This window comes from Sinocyclocheilus grahami, unplaced genomic scaffold (assembly GCF_001515645.1).
Source record: "Sinocyclocheilus grahami isolate Dianchi unplaced genomic scaffold, SAMN03320097.WGS_v1.1 scaffold1078.1, whole genome shotgun sequence".
Classification (NCBI taxonomy): domain Eukaryota; kingdom Metazoa; phylum Chordata; class Actinopteri; order Cypriniformes; family Cyprinidae; genus Sinocyclocheilus; species Sinocyclocheilus grahami.
Genome location: NW_015506257.1, coordinates 361,769 through 376,217, shown reverse-complemented (window position 1 = coordinate 376,217; position 14,449 = coordinate 361,769). Strand labels below are relative to the sequence as shown.

General features: G+C 35.9%; 1 protein-coding gene across 1 annotated transcript in view; it reads right to left on the bottom strand.

Annotated features, from left to right (window-relative positions):
* Nucleotides 1-14,449, bottom strand: part of LOC107566476 (calcium-binding protein 7-like) — a 59,841-nt gene that overhangs the window by 26,106 nt on the left and 19,286 nt on the right. The gene's annotated exons all lie outside the window — the stretch shown is intronic.

Genomic DNA, 14,449 nt, shown 5'->3' with positions numbered 1-14,449 from the left:
TTCACTTGCAGAACGCAAGCTTCTAGAGGCACATAACTCTGAAGTAATGAATTTAGGTAAAGGGGTGCAGAGCCAGTGGTGGTTTTGTAATGCCTTGAATTTAATGCGAGCAGCTACTGGTAGCCAGTGCAAACTGATAAACAGTGGTGTGACGTGAAAACAGAAAACTGACTTTCACATGACTTCCCAAATTATGGTCACACTTTATTTTAAGGTCCAATTCTCACTATTAACAAACCATTAACTACGACTTTTGCCTCAATAAACTCCTAATTTGGTGCTTAATTAATATAATAGTTTATATAATATTAATATAATAGTTAGTAAGGTAGTTGTTAAGTTTAGGTATTGGGTAGGATTAGGGTTGTAGAATATGGTCATGCTTTATAAGTACTAATAAACAGCCAATATGGTAATAATAGACATGCTAATAAGCAACTAGTTAATAGTGAAAATTAGTCCCTATACTAAAGTGTTACTCAGATTTTTAAAGATGTGTATCAGCATTAGTTTTGACTGACTGATTTGCTTTTAACCTTTAGCTTTCAACTTAATTTGAGAAATGAGACGTGTACCCTTGGAATGTCATTGCGTAATGAATATATGATGCTATGTAGGAGTTTGGAATAGAGAATCAGGCCTACACCTCTCAACTCAGTTTAAAAAAACACGATGTGTGAAATGTGGGGAATTTCAGAAACTACCAAGGCTCTATAGTGGACTCAACAATGTTCATTGTGCAACAAAGCTTTTGGGAAACCCACCTCTGCCTGTTGCTAGGCAACTGCACAATTGTTCCAACCCACCATTGCAAGGTTTGTGATTAGACCACAGCCCTTCCAGAATGATAGCGCACACTTGTCACAGTATATCAAAAAGTTGTACCCGTTCATAAAAATAGCAGTTTCTATAAAAAATAATAATGATATCTATGAAATTCAAGCATGTACCTAAAAAATAATCCAGTGTGGCATGTGTTTTCAACAACGTAATAAAAAAAAAAAACAGCTTTTCAGAATATTTAAAGGAACAGTTCACCCAAAAATTTAAAATTGCTGAAAATGTATTCACCCTCAGGCCATCCAAAATGTAAATGAGTTTGCTTTTTCATCAGAACAGATTTGGAGCAATTTAGCATCACCTAATTTGCTCTACAGTGGATCCTCTGAAGTGAATGGGTGCCGTCAGAATGAGAGTCCAAACATCTGATAAAAACATCACAATAATCCAGAAGTAATCCACACCACTCCAGTCCATCAATTAACATCTTGTGAAGTGAAAAGCTGCATGTTTGTTAGAAACAAATCCATCAAGCCTTCATTTCATTTCTCTCCTGATTCAGACGAGACAACCTTTTCACTGGAGAAAGCAGTATTATGGATTATGGAATAATTTTAGACGGAAGCAATAGTTTGAAATTAAAATGTCTTAACAATGGATTTATGTATTACAAACCGGTATCTTTTCACTTCACAAGGCATTAATTGATGGGCTGGAGTGGTGTGGATTACTTGTGGATTATTGTGATGTTTTTATCAGCTGTTTGGACTCTCATTCTGACGGCACCCATTCACTACAGAGGATTCATTGGTGAGCAAGTGATATAATGCAAATTTTTTCCTAATCTGTTTAGATGAAGAAACAAACTAATCTACATCTTGGATGGCCTGAGGGTGAGTACATTTTCAGCAAATTTAAATTTTTTGGGTGGAAATTATATTTCTGTCATCATTTACTCACCCTTATGTTTTTCCTAATTCGTATGACTTTCTCTTTAACTGGAAACACAAAAGAGATTTCAAAGAATTTCAAAGCACATTATTGACAAGGATTATCAGTGAAAAATTATTTAAGATATCATATTCACTTCAAAAAACTTCCAATATAGCACTCAAATCACATGGACTACTTTTATATGCTGCTTTGCATCGTTTTTGGAAAAGGAAAGTTTTTGATTGTGTTTTGCAAAAGAAAGAAAATCATACAGGTTTGGAATGACATGAGGGTGAGTAAATTAATTCAAAATGCATAATTTATCATCACATTGCAAAGCTGCATCAGTGACTGTTTTCAAATGACTAGGTTTCAAAATATTCATCATTCAACTCCATCAATCAGGTAGATTTGAACAGCTAATGTTTTATTTACTGTTTTGATCAAAATCAACCAAAAACCAATGTGCCTTGACCCACACCTGCGTTATAGTTTACATAATTACAACTTTCAGCCCATTGCACATGCAATGTTCATAAATAGAATTACACTTTTTTTGTCTTTGAAATAACACAGAAGATGTTTTTCTGCAAATTTAGTGGCATGAGGCAACAACAACAATACAAGACCTCGAGTGAACTCAAATCTCTTGTGAGGACAGATAGCAATCCGATTAGGATTGCCACAGGTTTCCTTGGAGTGAAAAACATTTTGATTAGGGAAGCCCATGCCAGAGCACAACGCATTGCCAGATACTGTGCTGTGAGCTCTTCTGTCAATATTTGTGGCACAATCCGGATTAAAACAAAATATATATTTTAAAAAATTAACTGCTTCATGTTAAATAGCAATACTTTGTACATGGAAAACAATAGCCTTATACTAATGTCACACATAATGTCTTGAGGCCAATCATTTGAAATGAAACTATGTGTATTTTAATGTTTATCTCCTGTTCCCATGTACTGCTAAATACTTTAAAAAACAAACACAAAATATTCAGTTGTACTGAAACCATACCATTTATTTACATAGTATACAAACTTTTTTAAATTTAAATACGCTTTAAGATAACTGTAACACAAATATTAACAGTAGTGTTATTTTAGTATTATAATATTATTTTATTTATATACTATTAAAATATTTATTAATATTTTGAATGAGCTTTTTTCAATTTTCATTTTAATTTCAGTAATTTAAGTTTGAGTATGGTGAAACGTCCTCTGTTATGAGTTGATTTATTTGTATTTGCTATTTTTAAGGCTTGATCTCGTTCTTTCATGAGTTTTATAATGTCTGGGTTAATCCAGGGTACAGTGTTTTTGTGTTGTTTGTGCTTGATTTTTTGTGTGAATTCCTTAATAGTTCTCTCAAACTTTAATTCAGTTTGATTAATTTTAGCACTTCAACTAATAATAATTTATTTCAGTTAGTTGCCGAGGCAATCTAATTTTTTAATCTTCTATTGTTACTTTGTGAATGGAGCTTTATTTCAGTTTTAATGTTTATCTCCTGTTCCCATGTACTGCTAAATACTTTAAAAAACAAACACAAAATATTCAGTTGTACTGAAACCATACCATTTATTTACATAGTATACAAACTTTTTTAAATTTAAATACGCTTTAAGATAACTGTAACACAAATATTAACAGTAGTGTTATTTTAGTATTATAATATTATTTTATTTATATACTATTAAAATATTTATTAATATTTTGAATGAGCTTTTTTCAATTTTCATTTTAATTTCAGTAATTTAAGTTTGAGTAATTTTACGTGCTTTTATTATTTTAATTATTTTTTATATTTCTACATTTTTTTTTAAGATAATGTCTTTTAATTCAGTTTGATTAATTTTAGCACTTCAACTAATAATAATTTATTTCAGTTAGTTGCCGAGGCAATCTAATTTTTTCATTTTCTATTGTTACTTTGTGAATGGAGCTTTATTTCAGTTAACAAAATTGATACAATTTTAATAGTTTTAGTTTAACAATAACAACACTAATTAACTCTAACATATACTGACATTTATATTTCTCTATTATTTCAACCACTTTCTTCTCATCTCAAACCACATAAATTCACTGAAGACATCCTAAGGGATCACCAAAAAACACACGCTATGCTAGCTCTACTAATGTGTCATTCTCTGATGTTGTTTACTTCTGAATATGTGTACTAACTTTATTGCAAAATATTAAATAAATAAAAACAGTCAATGTTTGCCTGATATTTTATAACTGTCATCCAAGTCCCCACACAGAACTAGTCAAAACACTGTTTTCCACTTTGGGGAACAGATGCATATATAAAGTCCTGGACAAGGAGTAGCTATAGAAGAGAGATGAATGAAGTTTTCTTCAAAAAGAGCTAATTAATCACTTTCCTGTGCTAACTTTCTCTTTGTGAGCACTTTTATAGAGGGATTAAACTGACATATTCAAGACAGAAAGTGCAAATCACTGCACAGAAAGATAGAGATAACATATCCATACTTTTCTTTCTGTCCTACAGTGAGATAACGGATGTACAGAGAAGAGTTGAATCCCGTTTCAACTCCCTCTCACGTGGCAATCATATCTGATGACCATGTGCTCAGGGGTTTTCCAATGCATTATGACAGTAAGAAACTATGTAACTATGGTGTTGAATTTTACAGATTTAATTTTAAAGACCAAATATTCTTCCATATAAAGTATTGCTGCTTACTTAAATGTCTGTTCATTAATTGTCTGCTATTTACATCATTACTATTTTGTTCCAAAATTATTTAAAGAAATATTTAAAGGGGATGTCGGTTACACTTTACTTGAAGGGGTGTGCATAAGACTGACATGACACCTTCATAATCATGACATGACACCTACATAATTATGACATGACACATGTCATGAATATGAAGGTTTTTTATGCATGTTTATGACAACTGTCATTAAGTGTCATTCGCTCAGTTATGTAATTTTTAATGCAAAGATGACATTGTTTGAGATGTCTTTGTTATGGGCTTTGGTTGGGGTAGGGGTAGGGTTAGGTCAAATAATGTCATATTTGCATTAAAAATGACATAACTGAGCGAATGACACTTAATGACAGTTGTCATAAACATGCATAAAACCTCCTTCGTATTCATGACGTGTCATGTCATGATTATGAAGGTGTCATGTCAGTCTTATGCACACCCCTTCAAGTAAAGTGTTACCGGGATGTCTAATGCTATTCAATGCATTCTGACTTATCTACAGTGTTAAAGTCTCACATGCTAAACATGACCAAAGTCGTACCAAATGACAGAGTATTTCTGTGCCAAATACGAACTCCTTCAGGGTTAGTATAAATTTCAGAAAGTTTTTTTTCCGAGTATGGCCCTGTATGACATAAAGGGTGGAATTCCGTGTATGGGCTCTTCTCCCGGAAGAGTGCACGTGCACACAACCACAGCGAGAGCAAGAGCAGCCCATCAATGTGCTTCGTTTGGGTTACGGAAGACATTGGCAGCGCTGCACAGGACTTGCTTGAGAAGGATGTCACCAAAGAAGTGTGTTTCTGGTTGTGAGGGAAAGATAAACTTGTTCAGCTTCCCAAAGAACCCAGCGTTAAGGGAATTATTTATGTCGATGTCTCTTTAGCGTTGACTCTTTAGCTCCGCCCACAGCACGCCTCCAGGAACTCGACTGTTTTCGGTGAAAAGCGGTACAGCTGTAAAGACAAACTAAAGACTCTTCAGAGATATGAAGGATGCAGTACTACTCTGTAGCGTCTGGACCAATCAGACACACCATTTGTCATTTGATTTAACAAATCAATTATTCATTAGATTAACAAATCGTCACAGTCCCCTCACCCAATAAACTGGATGCCAGGATGTCTGCAACACACATACCCTTCAGGTCATTGTGTATATTATTGCTGTCTTGTATATTATCTGTTGTATTGTAGACTAGTTTATGCATGCTTATGATAGAACCACTCATTCATGTAACCTTACATTTAACGTGTTTGGTCTCTATTAATTCGTATTTGGATGATCTAATTGCGAGTGTATATTGTATGTTTATACCTACGCAACATATTAGTGTTCTAAGAAGCTTTAGTAATTTTGATCCAAGTTTCATATGCAAATTACCATGCTTTCAAACAAAGGGTCATAAAAACTCCCCAGTATCTCAAAACTCCCACTTGGGATTCCGGACTTTCTCATTGGACAAGCCCATCTTGAGAGGCGTGAATCTTTGCAGACTTTAAAGGCCTCACTTTATGTGACCCGCCCAGAGTCGGTGGTTCGGTTAGATTCTAAGATGAAGACATGAGCTAGAACGCTTCTGCAACCCCCTAAGTACGTGCCAGGCTTCGGCCTTGTCTTTTCCATTCAACAAGATTCTCTGACTCAAACTGGTTCTTTTTCATAAACCAATTTCAGCAAAGATCAACTGGAACCTTCAGATTAAAGCTACAAGCTCTTTGTAGAATTGTACAGTAAGAAAGTTATTTCCCTTAACCAGGAAATTAACGTTCTTAGAATTGACAGACAGCTGACCCTGAGAGGTCAGCTAAATATCTACAGCGGATCTAAATATTTATAATGAATTATAACTAGTTATGATTAATCATTCATATTTCCCCATGAGCTGATTCGCTACAACTCTATAGGTACTCAAGATTAAAGGTGCAGTAGGAGATCTTGGAAAATTATAACTTTAGCCTGATAGCACTGAAAGCGAACGTCCCACCCTCCCTGCAATCGCCGTCCAAAGCCACGCCCCATGAACGCATTTATACACTCACAGACCAGAATACCAGAGACAACATTACTACAATAGGCTACATCAGCGTTTCCTAACGCCAGCCCATGTTCCGAAGTGAAGTAAACTTCAACGGATTTCCCCTGCTCAGGGAGGAGGGAGCAATGAACACTGTGTAGGGATCATATGGATCGGAACACAGTTCATGCATGTGGCTCACTTCTAACGAGCTGGTTATCTGAATCGCAAGGACTGGAATTGGGAACCGTTGGGCTACATCATGTGTCATTCACCGATGAGAAAACTTTAAAAGTACTACAATACCAGGAAGGAAGATCGGGTTGTTGATGTTTGTCTGCCATTCTCGCTCTGTCTGCACAGCGTGCGTGAACGCACTGATGACGTATCTTGTCTGCGCGAACTGGATGCGCAGAGGTATGCAGATACATACGTTGACAGGCAGGTAGGAAAGCCAATTAAAACCGAGCGTTTTGATTGGACGAACATTTCTTGGTCCTACGCCTTCCACAGAATATATAAATACAGATAAATAAATTTAAACCATTTAACTTAATGATTGCTATCGGGATGTGAAGAGACTTTCAACCAGCATAACAAAAAAAATTTCTGAAGACAATCACCTATTGCACCTTTAACATGAGATTGGCAGAAACCGTGTGCGTTATGTCCGCTTTAAAGTCCTGCCAGCATTTACTCACTTTTATGTCATTCTGATTCATATAATTTATAAAGATGAGCAGAATGTTTACACTTCTCATTTCCATATAGTTTCAGTAAATGTGGACATCATTTGGACCAAAATTCGTATATCTTTATCATTTTCGTTATTTTTAGAGTTTGACTCTGCATACCTTTTCACGGTATGAAAAAAAACAACGTGAACATTCTGCATAAATCTCTTCTTTTTTTTTTTTTCAAATAAGTTTGAAATGACATGTTCTGAGTCAATGATTGTATAATAAAATCATGACATCCCACACCAACAAATCACAAAGTGTTCTGATCACATTCTGCCATCAACTTCAAATGCCCTTTGCTGTCCCTTTATTGTCCTGGGATTTTTACTGATATTGAACCTCTGTGTTTAATCCCTGTGCACCTTCCCTTTAAAAGTCCTGGGAGCTTGAAAGGGCTCACAGGATCTCTATCATCTGAAGGCAGGGTGCTTCTAATACACGCTGAAGCCCTGTTTGATGTATGAAGGTGCAGTTGCACTTAAAAGCTGTAATGTGTTCTCACAGTTCTCATATAGAGATGTTATTGAAAGAGAAAGACATGAAAATGCATGTGTGGGGTTAAAGAACTGTCAAGCACTCAACACAAACTGCTTTCTTTCTCTCAAACACACTTGCAAACAAATTACGCAAGGAAGACTTGAATATAATCCATTATGTATGCAATGGCTCACTCATTAGTTTTTAATTTTAAGTTATTCATCTATTATGAATAGACAGACCGACTGATAGAGCGATAGGATGGATGGACGGACGGACAGACGCAGACAGACAGACAGACAGACAGACAGACAGATAGATAGATAGATAGATAGATAGATAGATAGATAGATAGATAGATAGATAGATAGATAGACAGACAGATAGAGCATTCATTCATTCCAGCAATACTTTTAATGACTCCACTCCCACACTTGGCAATTCCCGTCAGCTATATTCCATAATCTCTCATTTCCCCCGGTGGAGATCATCAGCGGCGTCCGTCCCCCTTCCACAACAGGCTTCCCTCAAATTAGCTCTTTATGTAAAACTCTTAAAAATCAATTTATTCAGAGACAATCTTGAACTTTGTGGGTTGACAATGAGAACGTGTCTTTATACTAGCGTGTCTATCTGCGTCTATGCCTGTGTGTGCATGGCCTCCGGACTATTTTTAAACATTTGTGGCAGGCTTAATCCATCTTGTGTGGTGAGCGGGCACAGCAGATCTGAATATTACACTAACCATATTTTAACAAGACTCTGGAGTATTCACATAAGCATTAAATACAGTGTTGGGCCGCTGTGTTGGCGGGTGGTTACTCTTGTTTTGCATTCTGATCCTGTAAACCTCCAGAGGAGGCTAAATCACACAAGGTTTTGGGGTTGTGGGAAAGCAGTTGTGTTTGCCTCCCAGTCACCTGAATAAAGGCATCTAAAAATGGGAGTTAAGCAGTGAAATCCATCCCTACTCTTATCATGTTTCACTCTTATGCTTTATCATGTTTGAAAACATAAGGTCAGTGATGATAAAAGACTATCTAATCAAAGCAATTTTCAAGATTCCACTGTAAAATAAAGATAAAAAGATTAATGGGTGAATTCATTGAGGATGAATTGTGTCTGCTGATGGCTCTGTTTATTTGCAAGCACTGTCTGCCTTGTTTTATTGTCTGATTCACTAAAGGAATTGTGCAAATCAAGTAACGGCATAACACGGCACAAAAGCTGCACCAAACGCAATTTGTATGGCACAATTTCTACATAAAATGGTCCACAGTCAGTCAGAGCCAGAGTGCAGAGGTTAACATCTCTCCAGATTTTCCTGTCACTCTCCACTATATAATTAAATTAAAAAAGAGGCAAAAGTCACAAAAATGAAAGCATAAAAGCTGCAAAAGTTTTTAGTGGTGTTTCAAAAGGAAAAAAGAAAGAAAATTCATAAACTTTCATTGAAGGACAGACCTAGTTATATCTAGTGATGAAAATATAACGTGTTGTGGGTCAGCATTTATAACCTAGCAACTGTATAACAACACTCTCCAGCATCTAGTGTTGGGAGTAACGCATTACAAGTAACGCAAGTTACATAATCAGATACATTTTTTTCGAGTAACTAGTAAAGTAACGCATTACTTTTTAATTTAAACAAAAATATCTGAGTTACTTTTTCAAATAAGTAATGCCAGTTACTTTGTTGCCAGTTACTTACTACTTAATGAAAGTGCTTTTACATTTGCCAAAAATATAACTTTTATATTAAAAACAAACAAGTAAGCCCAGCCCAGATGAGAAAAGGTAACATTACTTTCCATAAAAAGTAATGCAAGTAGTCACTTTTTTAGAGAGTAACGCAATATTATAATGCATTACTTTTAAAAGTAACTTTCCCCAACACTGCGAGCATCATAACTTCTGCTTGGCAATCAATTAACACTCACATGTTCTTCAGCCACTAGCAGTACCAAACCTTTATGCACTTGTTTCCAACCGGATTTCATGCTACAAACTAAAGATCACTTCAGAATGCAGAATAGAAACTATAAGACAGAAATCATAGCGAAATGGTGAAGAAAGAAATATGTGACCCTGGACCACAAAACCAGTCGCTGGGGTATATTTGTAGCAATAGCCAAAAATACATTGTATGGGTCAAAATTATAGATTTTTTTCATGCCAAAACTCATTAGGATATTAAGTAAAGATCATGTTCCATGAATATATTTTGTAAATTGCCTACTGTAAATATATTAAAACTAAATTTTTTTATTAGTAATACGCGTTGCTAAGAACTTCATTTGGAGAATTTTAAAGGCAATTTTCTCAATATTTAGATTTTTTTTTGCACCCTCAGATTCCAGATTTTCAAATAGTTGTATCTCGACCAAATATTGTCCTAACAAACCACACATCAGTGGAAAGCTTATTTATTCCGCTTTCAGATGATGTATACATCTCAATTTAGAAAAATGTACCCTTATGACTGGTTTTGTGGTCCAGGGTCACATATATAAAAAAGGAATGACACAATGAGTAGCAATGACTGTTCAGTGACAAACTTGAAAAATAACCAACAGAAATAATAAAAAAAAAATCAAATAAAATACACAAGCCTTGTACACTAAATTCCCAGTACCCTGAAGCAAAACAATAGATGTGTGGAACAGACCAAAATGTGTGTGGTTATCTATTAAAATTCTTACCCTCCTCTCCAAACAACATTTTTGCATAAATAATAAATATACAAAAATGTATAAATAAACAAACAAACAAATACAAACTTGAAATGACATAATAGTTTTCATATGTGAGTGAACTATTCCTTTAACTCATGAAATGTGTGTGTACATGATTGAGATAAAACATTAAATAATGTAACTTTTGCAATATCTACTCTAATTAGCTTTTTTGAAAAAGTGTCCACTGCCTAGACAGGATGACTTGAGCCTTATGGTTTCATAGAAACATGAAATTTGGCTTCAATTAAATGAGATTCTCTTTTGTCGGTTCTCATCCTGATAATTGCAACTCAAGGCGGAAGGCAGATGTCTGCAGTCATTGTCAAACATTCACAAAGGAACGCTGATTTGCTGTCTGAAAAACTGCTCCCAAAAATCTATCACGAGATTTGAAAGAGAGGAGAGAGAATGATAAAAGCTCCATGAGTCCACAGATATCTCATTTGTTACTTTCCCCTCTTTGGCATCTTCTGATTCAGCGTACTCTGAGCCCTCAGCCTGCTTACATTTTTAGAGCTGGCTCTGTAAATCCTGATCCAAAATTTATATCACAACTTCGTCTCTGCTCCTACTGTGATTTGAGAGAGCCGTATTTGACCTATATGAACTTACGCCCCCATAACGCCTACCCTCTGAGTTGAGCCCTACATTACAAGAACCAATGTGAATCACAAAGCTCATGCAGACAAACCGCTCCTCTGGATAAGCCCCTAAAGCGCCGATCACGCTGCCAGTCAGGATTTCAGCTGACATTCTGTAGAAATACTCAAAAACATAACGTTAAACACTTCGCGTGTTATTCAGATTGTTGGTGTTTCTCAAAGGCTTTTGTCGAATTTTAATCAAAATAGTGAATCAAACAAATGCTCTGGGTTCAATAAAAATAAAGCTCCACACTACAGAAAAAAAAGAAATAGATTTGAAATGTTTACAATAATGCATTTACGTCCATTGTAAGTGCATTACTGTACACTTAATTTTTGTTTTACAAGCTGAAAAATTAAAGGGTTAGTTCACCCAAAAAATGAAAATTAGGCTGTGTTTTACTCACCCCAGAGACATCCTAGTTGTATATGACTTTCTTCTTTCACACGAATCCAGTCGGAGTTATATTAAAAATTGTCTTTGATCTTTCAAGCTGTTTAATGCCACTCAGCGGGTGTTGCATGCATCAGTCCAAAAGAAGTTAAATAAAAAGCGCCCATCCATTAAAAAAAAGTGTCTCACACGGCTCCGGGGGATGAACAAAGGCCTCCTGTAGTGAATCGATGCGTTTTTGTATGAAAAATATCCATATTCAAAACATAATAATCACTTTAATGTATCTTGCGCCAACAGTTGTACACGGAAGCAACTCCGGGCTGATGACGTATGAGTTCAGCCTTGCGCATTCGCCGGTGAGTCTCGTGAAAACCAACATTTGTTTACAGGATTCAAAGGAAGCAAAGTTTCCTTACTTTAGCAAAGGAAAACCAGTCTCCTCTTGGCTTATATCGAAATCCTCCGACATTCTTCTTTAAAAATCCTCATTTTGTATTTCTAATTAGTGACTGTTGTTTTGTTTTGATATCTCCGCTACGTTTCCGCGTTCGTCACTTCTGAGCGGCGCATGCACAAAGCCGACCTCGTACATCATCCGCCCGGAACTGCTTCTGTGTACAACAGTGAGTGCAACCTAGATTAAAGTGATTATTAGGTTTTTAATATGGATATTTTCCTTACAAAAATGCATCGATTCACTACAGGAGGCCTTTGTTCACCACCCGGGGCCGTGTGAGACACTTTTTTTATGGATGGGCACTTTTTATTTCACTTCTTTTGGACTGAAGCACTGCAACACCCGTTGACTGCAATTAAGTGGCACTGACCGAGAATACATTTTACACCTGCACACTAGGTGGCACATCCCACTATTCATTATAACAAAAAAAGTGGAGACGTAAATAAGAAATTCATTGTGCAATGTTGAGAGATTCATTGATTATAACAGAACTTTGTGAGGTCGCGATGAACTGAAGTGAGTGACAGCTTTTCAGTGATTATAAAGGGAGCACTCTTTGTGCACTTTCTGGGTTATACTGTACATAATCCATTCAGAATTTGCAGTAAAAAAAAAACACATACATGCTGCAAATTTTCAGGAATGACATCCTCATATTTATGCGAGATAATAAATAGCAATGACTGACATTTCTGGAACCGGGCCTGTAAAAGGCACAGAAAAAAATAAAGAAAATGGATTTTTCTATCAGCAGCAGCAGCAAGGACAAGTTTGTTGCTTTATTACATGAGGAAAGGAAAAGAATAATACAGAGTTATTGGGTACACCCTATTCTTGAGAAGAGAGAAGAGCACGGGGATTTCCATAGATTGACGGTGAGTATGTTATTCTTCTATTTGCCTGGTTAGAAAAAGAAACTAAGTAGCATGCTGTGTTTAAAGAATAAAATGCATTTTTCTGAATGGTGTTTCTAATATAATAACGTTATATAATACTTTTCTTCTGTGTTTACACTGGTTTTCAAAACAGCTTTTTGTGCTATGTAACCGGTATGCCGGTTTATCACGGTTTGAACGTGCATGGTTATCATTCCGTAAACATTTGCATATCTACGGTTAAAAAAAAAAAATGAATGAAAAATCTCACCCGTGCACATGCAACTTATTTCTGTTCGGCTGCTTCACTCTGCATTCACTCGGCTGCTTACACGCACGTGCAGTGGAGAAAATGACAGAGACAGAGATAATATCTAATCTCCATCCCTCCCGAAAAAAAAGTGAATATCTGCAGTATGAGAATACTTCGGATATTTAAAAAAATGAATGCGGGGTTGTCCTTGAGGGCGGATCCAATTTGCAAAAAATGTGGACGCAAAGTGGCTGCAAAAGCAGGCAATACATCCAACATCTTCGCTCATATTTGCGGACACCATTCCTCCGTGCAGATAAAGGTATGTCGCATTAATAACAAGTTATAAGTTAAGGCCGTATGATTTCCGTGAAGCAGATGGAATCCCGGTGCAGTCGTGAACATGGAATTTACAATATAACGAGGATTTCACGTAAAACGCGCAATCGGATGGATGGATAAATCGAAAGTAGTTATGATATGTGTCTGTGAATATTAAAGTGCAAAGAGACTGCTATATGAATAATCTGCTTGTTTCTGCATGTCTCTGAGTGGCACCGTTTTATCTACAGCAAACTGAAGTACGCATACATAAATGGTGTTTTCAGCGTCTAAAATACATAAACATGAACATCAGCAGAGCTGGGGCCTGTACCATGAAGCCGGATTAGCTGGCTAGCCAGGTAAGTTTCAGTTTAGTTTGCACCAATCCTGGGTTTTAGGTACCATGAAAGTGGCTTGGCTTTTAGCTGCGTTCATTGCCATAGTAACTTGCCATAGTAACACTCCACGGCTAACCTGCTCTGGGGCAGGTTATGTTCTGAGTTAGAGATCTCAAACTGAAATTGGATCAATCAGATGTAAGCAAAGTGACACATGTCTGACACAAAAAAGTCACTCCCCCAGTTTATCTTGCTTCAGATTAAAGGTCACTAGTACTAAAAAAATGTCTGGCTTTAATGATAATTACTTAGAGTTATTTTATATGATTTACATAATTATATGTGTGATATTATTATTAATCCATTACACACAAGCAATTTTAGTTTATCAGTTATTATAAATCATTTATTTAAAATGAATGTTAATATATACAGCTCGTATGTAATATAAATAAGCTGTAGAATCAATAGATAATGCTTTAAAAATGACTACGTGACCTTACATGTTCGGGTCTCTAGAGCTGTATATAACAAGTTTCACTTGTGACTGCACTGATAAAGCAAGATAACTTATTTGATTTGTCCTCTTTCATGAACAAGTCCTTTTCTCATTGTAAATGCCTTTAAACTCATCATATTCTTCAATCTCTTAACCTTTAGCAAAACCTTTAACATTTAACCAAGGCTCGTGATTGGCTGTTCGCCAGTGATGTCACACATTCAT